Source organism: Zalophus californianus, chromosome 8, assembly GCF_009762305.2.
Source record: "Zalophus californianus isolate mZalCal1 chromosome 8, mZalCal1.pri.v2, whole genome shotgun sequence".
NCBI classification, from domain to species: Eukaryota; Metazoa; Chordata; class Mammalia; order Carnivora; family Otariidae; genus Zalophus; species Zalophus californianus.
The window spans coordinates 41124818-41140747 of NC_045602.1; the positions used below are offsets into that span (position 1 = coordinate 41124818).

General features: G+C 42.9%; 1 protein-coding gene across 1 annotated transcript in view; it reads right to left on the reverse strand.

Moving 5' to 3' along the window:
• DNAH6 (dynein axonemal heavy chain 6) overlaps positions 1-15272 on the reverse strand; it is a 228589-nt gene extending 213317 nt beyond the window's left edge. Inside the window, exon 1 of the mRNA XM_027623437.2 lies at positions 15209-15272. The gene's annotated coding sequence lies outside the window, so the exon portion shown is untranslated. The remainder of the gene's footprint in view (positions 1-15208) is intronic.
• Positions 15273-15930: the final 658 nt, after the last annotated feature.

Genomic DNA, 15930 nt, shown 5'->3' on the forward strand with positions numbered 1-15930 from the left:
TAAAAAGAATTGCAATTAGTATTGAGATCAATGTTTTTCATTCTTGAGTGTGCAAAATATCTCCAGGGGAGCTTGTTCAAAACGCAGGTAATTTGGGGCTCCTGGGGCGGCTCAGTTGGTTGAGCGACTGCCTTCAGCTCAGGTCATGATCCTGAAGTACGGATCGAGTCCCGCATCTGGCTCCCTGCTCAGTGGGGAGTCTGCTTCTCCCTCTGACCCCCCTCCTTATGTGCTCTCTCTCATTCTCTCTCTCTCAAATAAATAAATAAAATCTTAAAAAAAAACGCAGGTAATTTTTATGCAGGCAATCTGAGAAATACAGCCTAGGTACTCTAAAACCAAACAACAACAACAACAAAAAAAACAAAACAAAAAAAACCAAGAAACAATCAAAGGCAAAAATAGGAGTTGAGAACTAAATCCTAAAACACTGCTCCTGGAGCTTTCATATGCATGGGGAAATTGTTAAAATGCACATTCCGATTCATAACGCTAGAACTATGAGCCTCTAGTAGTGGTCTTGCATCCTCACCGCCACTCACACTCCCACCCCTCCAGATGGGTGGAGATACTTCCCTTCAAAATAGTACCACAGCACATACGGTCTTGAAACAGGTGTCGGCAGGCCTAGGTTTTAGTCTAGATCTGTGTTGACCCATCAGAATCTCCTATGCAATTTTAATTTTTCAAGTAGCCATATTAAAAAACCCAAAAAAGGAACAGGTGAAATAAATTTTTAATAATGTGCTTTATTTAACATATCTAAAATATTCTCATTTCGACATGCAATCAATATAAAACTTATGAATGTTTTATTTCATTGTTACTACATCTTCTACTTCACATTTAGAGATCTCAACTCAGACTCGCTGCTAGTGGCTACCATATTGAGTAGCGCAGCCTAGATCTGATCACTCCGTGAGAGATCTTGGACCAGTCTCCTGATACCTCCATTCCTCACTTTCCACCCCTCTACAATGATAGGTAGGTAGTCAGTCCACTGACTTTCTCTGCTTCTCTGAGCCTTATCCTCACGTGCTCCGAAAGCCAAGCTGACTCCCCGGCCTAGAAGTCGGAGCCTATCCCCACAGCTCTATTCCGCAGGACTCACCAAGTCAGCCTAGGGCGGCCAGAGCCGCCGCTGTCGAGGGTCTCCAGAGACAGCAAAACCAGGTCTGGTAGTAGAAAGTTGACTGTAGTCCGGAATGTTTGCTGTTGCCTAGCAGCCACCCGTCCTCTACAGACGTGCAATGCGCCTGTGCGCGACCTGTCGCCACGGCAACGCCTCAGCCAACCGCAGTTCTGAGTCCCTGAGCCCGCCGGCCAATTGAACCAATCAATGCCTCCGAAACATTTCTACGCCGCTGGTTGGTGGAGAACACCCACTCGACCTGAGTGGTCGCTCCTCCGCGCTAGCAACTGGCCACTGTTTAGGCCTGTAGGCAAGGCAGTCGAAGGAGGTGGCTACATCTGTTTACTCCCTCCCTTCTCCTGCGGGAATCTTTTCTGTTTCCCTTCATAAGGCACGAGACTGACTTGACGGTTCCTGTAATCTAACTTTCTCTAGTTAGAAGAGTCAAAAATCTCGGGAGAGGGAGGTGCCTTGTATAGAGTCCCGCTCTCGAAAGGAGCTGGGGAGCGACCATCCTCCATCTCTGTCCCACCCACCAGCCTCCTCCCGGGAGTAAGGGAATGTGGGCTGTTCTTCCCCTCAGACTCCACCGTGTCCTTTCAACTAATGTTCTTTTCCACCTGGAAGGTAACCTAGTGTCAGGCACAGCGTGAGCCCATATTACTTGGTCCCGCGCTCTACTTACCAAAGCAGACTCTGGATCTTGTTCTGGCATTTTGGCTCACCTAATTAAGTCTCCGAACGATTGCTGCTAATACTTTGTGGAAGCGACCCCACCGAAATCCGATCCAGGTTGCTTACTGAAGATGTCATCCCAGTTAATGATCAGGGGAAGCAGCCCTTTCTCCTGCCTGAAGGAAATGTTAACACCAAATGGCAGAGTCCTGGTTTTCAAACTCCCCTCCAAAATGACATAATCACCGCTGGAACTCATAGTCTTCTTTTGTGCTTTTTGGTCCCTCTTTTTTTTTTTTTTTTTAACCTTGATATTTGTTTCTTGCCTTGAATGCCAAACCCTATATGAAGTGCTTGACCTATCATACAACCTGCATTTTCTCAACCTTAACATATTCAGGTAGGTATTTTACATGCTAGATGGGACACCACCTACAGGGTACAGAATCACCTATCAATAGAGCTGAGATTAAAGATCACCTAATACAGCTCCTCCATTTGATTAATAAGAGAACTGAGACGCAGAGAGGGAGCAAGTGATTTACTCCAAGTTAGTCAGCTAGTCAGGGCAGATACAGAACTTAGAATACAGATCTCCTAAATCCCTAATCAGATACTGGAAACAGCAAGGGAGTAACTTCAGTTTAGAAACAATTCAAAAACACCTCAAATGTAGACATAAAAATACTAATTCACCAGAGATAAAAGGTCTACACAATTGGAGCCAATAAAATAAAATAATTTATATAAACTAGTAATTAAAGAAGTTTGAAGCCAACCCAATGCATCAAAACATAAAATTAAAATAGTATGCAGTGTTAGACACATTTATAAAATGAATTTCATTTCACATGTGCAGTGAATAATCTGTTCCCTTAAACATTGACATAGTAGAGACAAAGGACATTGCTTCTCAGCCCCAGATTTTTTTTTTTTTAAGTTGATGAAGTTGAATGTTACCTTATGCTGCTGAGAACATTCCAAGAGCCAAGGAAAGTGAGGGGTAGAAGACCTTGACACATAGAGTTTAGTAAGGGTATTGCTATATTAAAAGCTACTCATCAAATTTCTTCAAGCTTATTTTTTAATGTGGCAAGATATCATCTTTATTATCAACTTAATTGTTACTAAATTAGTGCAGACAGACAAGAGTTTTATGTATACCCTGTTGATTTTTTTTCACGGTTACTATAGATAATAATAATTGTTACAGTATACTGGGTGCTATGTGCCAGGTACTTTGCATTTGTTCTCTCAAATAATTCCAACAAACCTTAAATTTTCATTTCATAGCTGAAGAACTATGAAAGGTTATGAAGGATTTATAAGAACTAGGTTACAAAAGGTCACATCTTTTTAAGGATTTTATTTATTTATTTGAGAGAGTGAGAGAGCAAGAGAGGGGGGAGGGTCAGAGGGAGAAGCAGACTCCCTGCTGAGCAGGGAGCCTGATGTGGGGACTTGATCCTGGGATTCTGGGATCATGACCTGAGCTGAAGGCAGTCACTTAACCAACTGAGCCACCCAGGCTCCCACAAGGTCACATCTTTAACAGTAAAAGTAAAAATGGTTAAAATTGATTGAGCATTCAGTCAAGATGTATATTCTGAGCCCTTTGTGAAGTAGTTATCACCATTATACTAATCATTGCAACAACTTTATATTATTTTAGAGGTATTATTGTAGCTATTCCCCTAAAAGGGAAATTGATGTTTGAAAAGATTACATGACTTACCCAAATCACTCCAGAGGTCTAAGTGGCAGAGCTGAGATACAAATTCAGATCCATCAACTTAAATAGTTAAATTTCTGTAGGAGTCTAGAGCAAGAATACTGAGTCAGGGAATTCTGCTACTGGCTATATGTGCACTATATTCTGAAAAATTCCTGAAGCAAAACACCCATGTATTTGGATCAACTCCAAGACACATATTTTAACTGCACTGCAGAGATTACAGAAATTAGGGAACTCTTGAGGGTCAAAAAAACAATGAAATGAAACCAGAAATAGAAAGGAAGCTGCATCACTGAGGACTGTGGTGGTTTAAAGAAATAAAAGTAGAACATGGGTAGCAGGGCTGGCGCTGTGATGGGACCCTGGATCTGGGCAGAGTGTTCTTGTTTATCTCCCCTGCTTTCGAACCACTGCTCACCAAGTCTCTCAAGGAGCAGAATGCCTTTGGCTTTAAAGTCAGGATGTTTTCCACAACCTCATAAAATCCCCCAGTATAAAACCAATTTCTCTAAAGTTTTGAACTTGAGCAGACTTCTTGTATAAATCAATCATCTGTCTTTTAGAATTTTTAGATCAAACACATGTAAAAGGAGGCAAATGGTAGTATTTTATATACAGTAACAAGTCTTTTTTGGAATATTTTCTTAATAAGCAGGAAGTTAGGGGCCAGGTAGCTCTGAAAAGGTTAGGCTGGAAGTCTAAGACCAGATGATGACCAGTGATGGTACCAAAGAAGCAAGGAGGAGAATCCTAATAGTGAGCTGGGCATGGGCCTGGTTGGTAAGTCAGCCTAGAGATTCAAGAGAGGTGGGGGAAATATCCCAGCTATAGCATCTGGTCTCTGAGAGACCTTTAGGGAGTGCAGAATGTAGCATAGAGGATCTGGACAAGTTGTTTTATTCATTTGAGGACCTGATTGGTGGTCCTGTGCAAGTTCAGATACAAACATCTACCCTGTATGGAAGACCATTGCTGCACACAGAAAACACACCCTGGAGTTCACAGTGAGGAACAGCAGGCCTAGAAAGAGAGAGGTCTTATTATAGGGAGGTGGGGAGAGTTTGAAAGCCAGGGGCCATGTGGCTTTCCAAGGATCATCACTGGGTCTGTGACCCCAATTCTAATGCCACATTCTGCTAGATTGCCCAGATAGACTTATCACCCCTAACAGATCCCTCCCTGCTTATTTTTATCCTAATATTAGATCTCTAGTTATTCAGTAATGGATTTACTGCTAAATTGTTGTTATGTCTACTCATACAAACATATTACTGTCCTAATTTTCTGAGCTTATAAAAAGCCATCTTGCCAACTTGTTTTTATTGTTCCAAATATTCCCAATTAGCCTGTGATAGAGAATTCTGGGCTTAAAATTCTGGGTTGATAGTCCCATTTACTACTAAGTTTAAGAGAGGTAAAATTACTCTCCCAAGGGCATACAGCCAATAAATTGCCAAGGAAATGGGAATACAGTCACCACATGACCCAGGCATTCAACTCCTAAGTAGTTCCCGAGAGAAATGAAAGACTTGTACGTGAATGTTCCTAGAAGCTTTATTTGTAACAGCCAAAGCCTGGAAAAAATCCAAATGTCCACCAGAAACTGAGTAGATAGGCAAATTTTGGTACATCATACTTTGTAATACTACCCACCAATAGAAAGGGACAAACTGTTGGTGCATGCAACACTGGTTGAATTTCAAAAACAGCCACACACAAAAGAGTACCTATTGTCTAATTACAATTACACGAATCTCTAGGAAAGATAAATCTAATTTATAGTGACAGGAAATAGATCAGCTGTTGCCCGGAGCTAGGACTGGGGTAGAGGATTGGCAAGGCGGACAAAGATATTTTTTGAGGTGATGGAAATGTTTTATATCCTGGTTATTTGGTTACAGAGGTATATAAGCTTGTCAAAACTCACTGAACTATAAGTCTTAGAATATGTGCATTTTATTGTATGTAAATTATAACTCAATAAAATTGAATTAAAAATTATATTCCCAGTGTTACACTTCAAAAGCACAAGTAAGGCTTTCTAAATATACAGATTTCCAGGCTTCACACCAGAACTGGTAAATGAGAATCTTTGTAATTGGCATCCAAATATATGCTTAAAAATCCCTATAGATGAATCAAATGAACATGTTTGATGAAGAACCATTATTTGCCAGTGAAAATGTATGAAGATTAAAAGATGTTCAATTATATTAAATTAGTCAGGTCTTAAGCAGTTTGCATAACATGATCATATTTTTATAAGCACAGAATGTATATAAACTCAGCAACTATCCAGAATAAAGACATAAATGTTTATGAGATTTAAAGGTATTTTCTGTTATGCCCTTTGGTTTTCTGTATATTTAAAAATAAAATCCATATACTACTTTTGTATTGAGAAAAATGAGTTATTTTTAAAATTAGCACAAGGAAATATAGAGTGGAGGGACCGCGGGCGGCCAGGGCAAGTGGATCAGGAACGCTCGCAGAGGATTTAGCTTTCTGCAAAAAGACAAAGCACCCCATTCCATGCAGATGGAAGGAACGTGGGAATGGGTTAGGTAAATTGGTAGATTTGGGTCTGATTTCTTCTTTTTCTCTCTAAAGCAGGAGGTAGGTCAGCTGCTGAGATGCATGGAGGTGGGAGTGCTAGAGGCTCCATATAATTATATGGGGAGATGGGGTGGGAGGGAGTAACTCGCCCTTAGCCTTGGCTGAAGTTTAATTTCAGGGTCTGTGAACTGCTTAAAACTGTTTTCACATTGGTGGGTGTATGTTTGTCGACAGCTGTTAGATTCTCAAAGGAGTCTGTGACCAGTGGGTCCTGCGGGGTTGGAGACTATATGCTCTGCAAGCATAGGTCACAGTCAGCCCACGTTTCTGAGAGGTTCATTGGATCATATTTTGTTACTTTATCACCACCTTGTGGTCAAATGAATGTACTGCCAAAGGAGATTTCGAATCACAAATTTTGAATCCGGGTAATAGTTTTATCTTCCATTCTGAAGGGACTTGAGGCACTCTGTGGTGGTCTAATGTCCCATAAATTATGAGAATTAATAATCACTACACAGTTTTCCTCCAAAATGTTGAACCTGGGTTAACTATGCATGAGTAAGAAGACCTGGCTAACCCCAGATAATTACATTTCAATTAAAGATCTTTTTTTTTTTTTTTTTAAAGATTTTATTTATTTATTTGAGAGAGAGAGAGAATGAGAGAGAGCACGAGAGGGAAGAGGGTCAGAGGGAGAAGCAGACTCCCTGCTGAGCAGGGAGCCCGATGCGGGACTCGATCCCGGAACTCCAGGATCATGACCTGAGCCGAAGGCAGTCGCTTAACCAACTGAGCCACCCAGGCGCCCCTCAATTAAAGATCTTTACAGAAGTAATCTCTGAGCCAGTGTTGAATGATTTTGACAGGCCAAGAGACGTGGTCCTTAAACTTTACTGTATATTAGGACCACTTGGAGAGCTTGGAAAACTCCTGATGCCCAGGCCAAACTCCATGCTAACTAAACTCTCTGAGTGAGAGACCCACGCATCATTACCTTTTTCCCCTAGTGCCCCTTCCCCAGGTGATTCCAATGTACACTGAGTCTGGGACCCTCAGCCACAAGGCCTTGCAATTCAAAGTGAGATCCACAGAGCTGCAGCCTTGGCATCACCTGGGAGCTTGTTGGATATGCAGAATCTCAGGTCCTGCCCCAGACCTCTGGAATCGGTCTGCATTTTAATAATCCCAGGTGGTTCGCTGCATATTAAATCTGAGTAGTGCTGTTGAAGAGAACAGAATGGGTGTCCAGTAGGTCCACTGGATACACAAGGCAGGAATGGTGTCTGAAAGGCAGGCTTCTCATTTTTTATCAGGTCCAGTTACAGGAAATGTATGACTTCTCTGTCACGGTTAGAAAGTTCTAATTGTCCGAAAATTCTTTTTTAAGTAGATGACAAAATCTACTTTCTTGCCAGTTCTGCAAACTGCCCCCATGATCTCTTAAAATATTTGAAGGCAGAAATGTTCTTCCTTTAATCTTCCTTCTTTGAATCCCTCCCTGCCTCCCAATCTCCCAGTCTCCTTAGTCTATGTAGGATATATTTGCAGAATGCCTAGTAATTCTACACTAAAAATGGCTCTCAGAACTGCAGGCGAGGGTGCCTGGGTGGCTCAGTTGGTTAAGCGACTGCCTTTGGCTCAGGTCATGATCCTGGAGTCCCGGGATCGAGTCCCGCATCGGGCTCCCTGCTGAGCAGGGAGCCCGCTTCTCCCTCTGACCCTCTTCCCTCTCATGCTCTCTATCTCTCATTGTCTCTCTCAAATAAATAAAATCTTAAAAAAAAAAAGAACTGCAGGCGAGATTCTAGATGTAGCGTGACACAATGAGCATAGTAGGAAAATGACACTCCTTTATCTAGAAATTCTATTAATGGCTCCTTTTTCTTCCTGGGAATCAGACATTAGTCAGGATCTTTGTATAGAGAAGTTATATCCCACAAACAAATCAATGCTGATGGTCCCAGGGCCTCAGGTCATTCACATGTGACTGCTGATGCTGTCCTGAGCTCAAAGAGATCACCATGGGACTCCTGGGCTGAGGGGGTTGGGGCCTGTGTTCCCACTTCTCCGAGGACCACATCCTTCAGCAGGGATAGCTCTTCCCTCAGTGTGGCTGTTGGGGGAAAACCACCAAACCCCTCCTGCTGCCTCTGATCTCAGCCTGCCCAGTCTGTCCTGCCTTTGTCTCTAAGCTCAGCCTAATGACAATCATGCCTGTCCCTCTCAGTGTGGCCTTGGTTCCTCATGCCTAACCACATGACAGATGCCCATGTGCCCAGGCAGAAGGGCTTGACTCCTGACCCTGGCTCAGTCCTAGGTCAGTTCTCCTGTTCTGAATAATTTTTTATTTATTCATTCATTTATCTATTCATTTATTCCTGAATATTTAATCTTAGCATCTCACCCTGTTATGGACTGAATGTTTGTGTCCCTGTAAAACTCATATGTTGAAGCTCTAACCCCCAGTGTGATGGTATTTGGAGGTGGGGCCTTCTGCAGGTGGTTAGGTTTATATGAGATCATAAAAGTGGGGCCTTCATGATGGAATCAGTGCCCTTATAAGAAGAGACACCAGAGATCTTAGTTTCTCCCTCTCCACCACTATACCTGTTGCCCCCACGCCATTCCCCCCAATCCATGAAGACACAGGGAGAATATAACCGTCCGCAAGCCAGAAAGAAGGTTCTCAATAGAAACTGAATTGGTCAGCACTTTGATCTGGGAGTTTCTAGCCCCTAGAACTGTGAAAAATAAATGTCTATTGTCTAAATCTATGGTATTTTGTTACAGCAGCCTGAGCTGACTAAGCCACCGCTGTATCCATCTTCGGGCCTGAAGCTGTTGTGTCTACCAAGGCCATCCCATGTCTCTGTCAAATAAATAAATAAAATCTTAAAAAAAAAAAATCCATACACAATGGAATTGGGGCCAGAATCTTGATAGTGTAGAACAGAGGTTAGCAAATACTGTCCTATGGGTAAAATCCAGATGGCTGCCTGTTTTTAAAAAAAGTGTTATTGGACCACAGCCACACTCATTTATTTACATATTTTCTATGGCTGCTTTTGTACTCTAAGTGTTGAGTAGATTATGTCTTTAGGGAACTCCTCATTGCTGTCAACTTTTACCTCTATTGTGATTTTATAGTCTGTATCTTTTTTTTATTGTGTTAAGACATGATGGAAATCAGTAAGCTAATACTAGAAAGAGTCTATAAGTTGTACTTTCAAATGGTAGAAGATAGTGACATGCAGGGGACAATAGCAGGGAGCTCTGAGACCTACATTCCCCAAGGCATTGAGATATTTGGATAAAGTGTGTTTAAAAAGATTATTCTTGTAGACTGGAAGGCAATTGTGGCATTTTGAATATACCTAATTGCTTTCATTCCCCCCTAAAGCCCTACTAAAAGGATTTTTTCAACTTATAAACTCAGAGAAATTCAGAGAAGGGGAGAAGGGACAATAACTATAAAAATTGGACTCTGGAAAGCAGAAATATGAGTGGTAAGTGATTAAACAAACACAAAAAGGGTAGATTCTAAGTAATGGTGGGGAAATATAATAACCAACTTGATACATATTATGGAAGCCCCAAGGACTCTGGAATTGGTGGTACCGGACGTTTCTGGAAATAGGGACTTGAATAAGGAGATTGGTTGGCAATCTGTTCAGGAAGTAGTCAGTTCTTCAGGTCTGTTCTACCCTCCCCAATACCAGCAGAATACCAGAAATTTATTCTCTGGAGTTGGTCAAACAGAAGGTCTCTAGACTAAAGGGTACTAGGTACCTATGGGGGTGGGGTACCATAATGAAAACAGTGGATTACCTGAATGTGTACATGCAAGATGATGAGCTCACCCAACTCTCTCTTTTTTTTTTAAATTAACCTTGTTCTGTCTTTATTGTGGTTCCAGCTTAAATTTCTTTTTCTTTTTTTAAAGAGATTTTATTTATTTATTTGACAGAGAGAGACACAGCGAGAGAGGGAACACAAGCAAGGGAAGTGGGAGAGGGAGAAGCAGGCTTCCTGCTGAGCAGGGAGCCCGATGCGGGGCTTGATCCCAGGACCCTGGGATCATGACCCGAGCCGGAGGCAGACGCTCAACGACTGAGCCACCCAGGCACCCTTCACCCAACTCTCTTTTCCTAGTCAACTCCCAGAATAATGGCATAGCCTGTGCAACCATCTCAATTTTCCTGGGATGGTAGGCATTCCCAGGATAGGAACTTTCAGTTTAAAACCAGGACAGTCCTGAACAAACCAGGATGTTAGTTACCCTAGTTTCTTTTTTTTTTTTTAAAGATTTTATTTATTTCACAGAGAGAGACACAGTGAGAGAGGGAATACAAACAGGGGGAATGGGAGAGGGAGAAGCAGACTTCCTGCCGAGCAGGGAGCCCGACGTGGGACTTGATCCCAGGACCCCGGGATCATGACCTGAGCCGAAGGCAGACGCCTAACAACTGAGCCACCCAGGCGCCCAGTGACCCTAGTTTCAAAACATTGGCAGTTAGACACTTCCAGGCAGGAAACCCAGAGAATCTTCTCTGGGGAATCTGATCTGAATATCTGGACAGTGGAAGTTCTTCCACTAAATGGTCTGGCCAAGTCAACTTTGAGGTGAAGCTCACAGTGACTAAGTTCCACCTGGGTGTGTGGAGGTTTCAATCATGTTTTTAGGCCCTCCCTCTCAAAAATAAGCAGAGAACTAAGGATTACTAGTCAAATCACAGAAGATCTCTCACACAAAAGATAAAAAGCAAAACATTCAAATAGGAAAACCAACCTGAGAGGTAAGCATATGAGAAGTTGGGATGATCAGAGTCTTTCTCTTTGATTTCAAAGACTGGATCTGAGTGAGAGAATTCTCTCTTCCTCTCTAGCCATCGTGCTATTAGAATATGAGCCTGGAGCTCCTGAAGGCCGTATTCCAGGGCCACAGTTGGTCACATAGAGATGGAAAATAGTCTAAGTCCGGAGTCTATTTCATGCCAAGATCCATTATCTGTAAGGCTATTTTTGCTTTTTCCAAAGTTTGGTTGTATGACTCAATAAACTCCAACACTTTTTTAAGAAGCATAAGTTTGAATAGATTTTCTGTCATTTGCAATCAACTGGTGGCCCCATGAATGGTATTGCCTCTTCTATAGGTCTGCTTTTTAAATCTGTACTCTACATCTGGAAAGTTTCCAAGTCAGCTTGTGGGTTTCCCTGTTTAAACTAAGGATCACACAACTCATGAAGGTAAAAATACATGAAATTTCATGGAACATGGCAGACCCAGAATACACTAACTTTTCATTCTCTCTCACAATGGGGTCCTCCCCCAAAATAAACTCTAAAGCAATATGTCTGAAAGACAAATACGTGGGCCACAAAACAAAGATGAAGGGAAAGAAAGGAAAATGCCTGTGTGTTAACTAACAGTGTTTGCCTTCCACACATTAGTGAGGGGAAAAAGCTGTATCCATTAGGATTGTGTTTAATAGCAGGTAAGGGAACACCACTTCAACAGCTGCTTAATTAAACAGGGTGATGGGGGGGTCATGGATGTTAGTGTTTCTATGATTCTCTTGGCCTTTTCATTATGATGGAAACAGGGTTGCTGCAATCTCAGCCACCATGTCCACATTCAAGACAGAAATAAGGAAGTAAGGTCAAAGAATATATATATTTGTCTCCTTATAGTAGAAAAGCAAAAGCTCTCCCAGAAGGTTCTTTATTAGATAATCTCTCTCATGTCCCATTGGCCAGAACTGGGACCAAAGATTACATCTAGCTTGAAGGGAGGCTCAGCGGGTAGGGAACAGGATTGTCATCAGTGACTTGGAACTATCATGATCCATTACCTGGGGCTAGATATATCCTGCTTACCCCCCACCCTCCAGAGAGTTCTACTGACAGCAAAGAAAAGGCAGAAAGGTGCCCCGTGGGAAAGTGTGCCTGCCACAGCAACCAAAGTAAGCAGAGTAAAACACTGAAAACACAGCTGGAACTGCAACGCTCACACAGTGCTGGTGGGAATCCAAAAAGGGAGTCACTTTGGAAAGCAGTTTGGTGGTTTTTTACATGCCTAAGCATCCTTTGCAGATGTGATTAAGGATCTTGTGATGGGAGGAAGTGTCCTGGATCATGGAGGTGGGCCTACTACAGGGGTCCTTATAAGAGGGAGGCAGGAGGGTCAGAGTTAGAAAAAGAAATAAGAAAGCAGAGGTGGGGTGTGGTGCACTTGGAAGATGAGAGAAAGGGTCATGAGCCAAGGACTGTGGGTGACCTGAGGAAGCTAGAAAAGGGTTCTCTTTCTGAGCCTCCATGAGGGATGTGGCACTGCCAACACCTTGATTTCAGACTGCTGACCTCCAGAGCAGTAAGAGAATAAACTTGTGTTTTTTAGCCACTACGTTGGTGGCAACGTGTTACTGCCACCTCCAGGAAATGAGTATACCTGCCTAGTATTCCTACCTTTGGGCATCTAGACCAGTTCTTATTTTTCCATGCCCATCTTTGTAAAGATGTCTGCATTGTTCTTCTTTCAAAAGGTCCTTTATTGACCTGTAATTCACATACCATACAATCACTCATTTAAAGTGTATAATTCAATGGTTTTTAGGACATTCACAGAATTGTGTGACAATTACCAGTTGATCCTAGAACCTATTCAAACACCTCAAAAAGAAACCCTATATCCTTTACCACTCCTCCCCAATTCTTCCCATTCCCTCCAGCCGTAGGTAACTACCAATTTAGTTCCATCTCTATAGATAGGTCTATTCTGGACATCTCATATAAAAGTGATCGGGCGCCTGGGTGGCTCAGTTGGTTAAGCGACTGCCTTCGGCTCAGGTCATGATCCTGGAGTCCCGGGATCGAGTCCCGCATTGGGCTCCCTGCTCAGCGGGGAGTCTGCTTCTGCCTCTGACCCTCTTCCCTCTCGTGCTCTCTATCTCTCATTCTCTCTCAAATAAATAAATAAAATCTTAAAAAAAAAAAGGGATCATACAACATGTGGTTTTTAGGGACTGGCTTATTTCACTTTGCACAGTGTTTTCAAGGCTCACCCATGATGCAGCATGTACTCCATTTCTTTTTATTGGTGAATAATATTCCATTGTATGGATATACCACATTTTATTTATCTATTCATCAGTTGATGGACATGTGGGTTTTCTCCGCTTCCTGGCTATTATGAATAATGTTGCTTATAAACATTCAAAATTTTTTTTAAAGATTTTATTTATTTATTTGAGAGAAAGAATGAGAGAGAGAGAGAGAGCACATGAGAGGGGGAGGGTCAGAGGGAGAAGCAGACTCCCTGCTGAGCAGGGAGCCTGTTGCGGGACTCGATCCTGGGACTCCAGGATCATGACCTGAGCCGAAGGCAGTCACTTAACCAACTGAGCCACCCAGGCACCCAAACATTCAAATTTTTGTCTGGAAGAATAGGACATTCAGTTATTAACAAGCATTTATTGGGGCGCCTGGGTGGCTCGGTCGATTGGTCATCTGCCTTCGGCTCAGGTCATGATCCCAGGGTCCTGGGATCGAGCCCCGTGTCGGGCTCCCTGCACAGTGGGGAGTCTGCTTCTTCCTCTCCCCCTGCCCCTCACCTGGCTCATGCTTGCTCTCTCTCAAATAAATAAATAAAATCATAAGAAAAAAAAACCCCACAAGCATTTATTAACTGCCGATTGTGTACATAGCACAGGGGTAGGAGTCAGGGTTCAGTGGTGGAGGGAGATGGAGGAGGGCAGATACCCAAAAGAAATGTAAATATAAAATGTAGCCCCTGTCCTCTGACTGGTGGGGAAGGCAGACTAAGCTTTCAAGAAATATTTAAATAATGAATGATAATCATGTGAATTATTTTCTTGGGACAATTTTCTTTTCATGTCTGTTCTCCAAACTGAGTATAAAAGTGGGCTGGACTCTTTATAGAGTGTGTCAGTTAACAAAACAAGAGACAGAACCCCTTTAAAAAGACAGCTTTGACCTGTATAAATATCCCACGGGGTCATGATGTCCTAGAATAGAATGTTTGTCTCCAGAGATGTACTTTCCTCTCTGCAGTTTTCGTCATAGACAGGGACTTGGTACCAGGTCCGAAAAGCTCAGCATCAGGCTGACCTCAGCTCTCCTTGCTGACCAGGGAAAGGAGGCTGTTCTTTGCTCTCTGGCTGCTTCTTTCCATGGGCCCAAATCACGTTTGTGAACATCTGGCAGGATTTCATCAAGGGCACACTTCAGGCCCCTAATTCATAGCCAACATCATTAACATCATTTGTTGAGTGTCTGCAAGGGCTTGGGAATTAGCAACAAATCTTTCCTGCGTTGTCTATGGCTTTAATGCAGGAAATCAATTTGGGTTCTGTCTGCACCAGCCAAGGATCAGAGGCAATGGCTCATTGGCTCTGCAAGAATTGCTTTTGGTCACCCAGGGATACAGTATGAACCAGACTTCATGTGGCTCTGAGGCATGAATAACATCGCAGTTTCTCAAGCTGTCAGGGATAAGTTGGGTTTTCTCATTCGTTCATTATAGAGCTGGGGCAGTGCCATGTACAACTGGGGTGCCTGAATTGGAGGCATTTAGCTAATATGATAATATCCATTTACTCAGAGTCTTCTATTACTGTCCACATTTGATCCCCCAAATAGTGCTGAACAATGTAGGAGAGGCAGAAATGCATGTTATCATTCAACAGATGGGGAAGTTGAATGCATACAGAAAGGTATACCTTTAAGTCTTTTTTTTTTTTTTAAAGATTTTATTTATTTATTTATTTGAGAGAGAGAATGAGAGAGAGAGAGAGAGAGAGAGAGAAAGCATGAGAGGGGGGAGAGTCAGAGGGAGAAGCAGACTCCCCGCTGAGCGGGGAGCCCGATGCGGGACTCGATCCCGGGACTCCAGGATCATGACCTGAGCCGAAGGCAGTCGCTTAACCAACTGAGCCACCCAGGCGCCCTATACCTTTAAAAGTCTTAATCAGTACCAGGACCAAATTCCAGGTCTCCTAACGCCCAGACCTTACCTGCTACTTCTGTCCATAGTGAATGAGTAATAAAGAGAAATGAAAACCTGTGTGAAGCTAAGGTAAATGTCAGACCTGTGACGGGGCTGTTACTGGCTCCTTTGGCGCCCCCAGCTGGAGCCTTTCCAGAAAGCCTCCTTGCTCATCATTTAACTCACCACCGAGTCTTGGTCCAGACACGGAGGTGATCCTGAATAAATATTTGTTGAACGAACGAGTGATTGATTGGTTCTAATCATTAAATTCCTTCTCAACCACTGAATCCAGATAGTTTTGTAGAACAGGTTTCCTTTGGCATCTTTGTCCTTTGTCTGCTCAATGTTTTGTTCTTACATTGCATTGGCAGTGAAAGAAAACTCCTCCTTTCTTGCCATGGGAAAGGCAAACAGCCACGCAACCCTGGAAGATAGCCAAGTCTGTAGGGGTAATAAAGGAGGCAAGCCAGTTAGCTATTAACCAGCAGACAAGATGATTCAGCTACTTATCAAACTCTAGGCGCCTCCCTTTGGATGCCCTTTCCTTACTTTTTCCAGCTCAAAGTGGTGAGGCAGATTAAGGCCTTGGGCGATCACAGTATGCCCTTCCCCTCCCTCCCACCTCCCAACCGCACCCGGGGGGCAGCAGGTTAGAGAAAACAGCAGGCTGCTTGAGGTGTAGGAAGTTAACAAGCAAGCAGTCTGCAGGCTGAAGGGCGAGGATAGCTGGGAAGGAGTAGCCTCAGGCATTGACAATGGAGGTCAGGGTAATCTGGGAAAAAAAGGCAGAAGAAAAACTATTAAATGTCCTTACTGCCTACA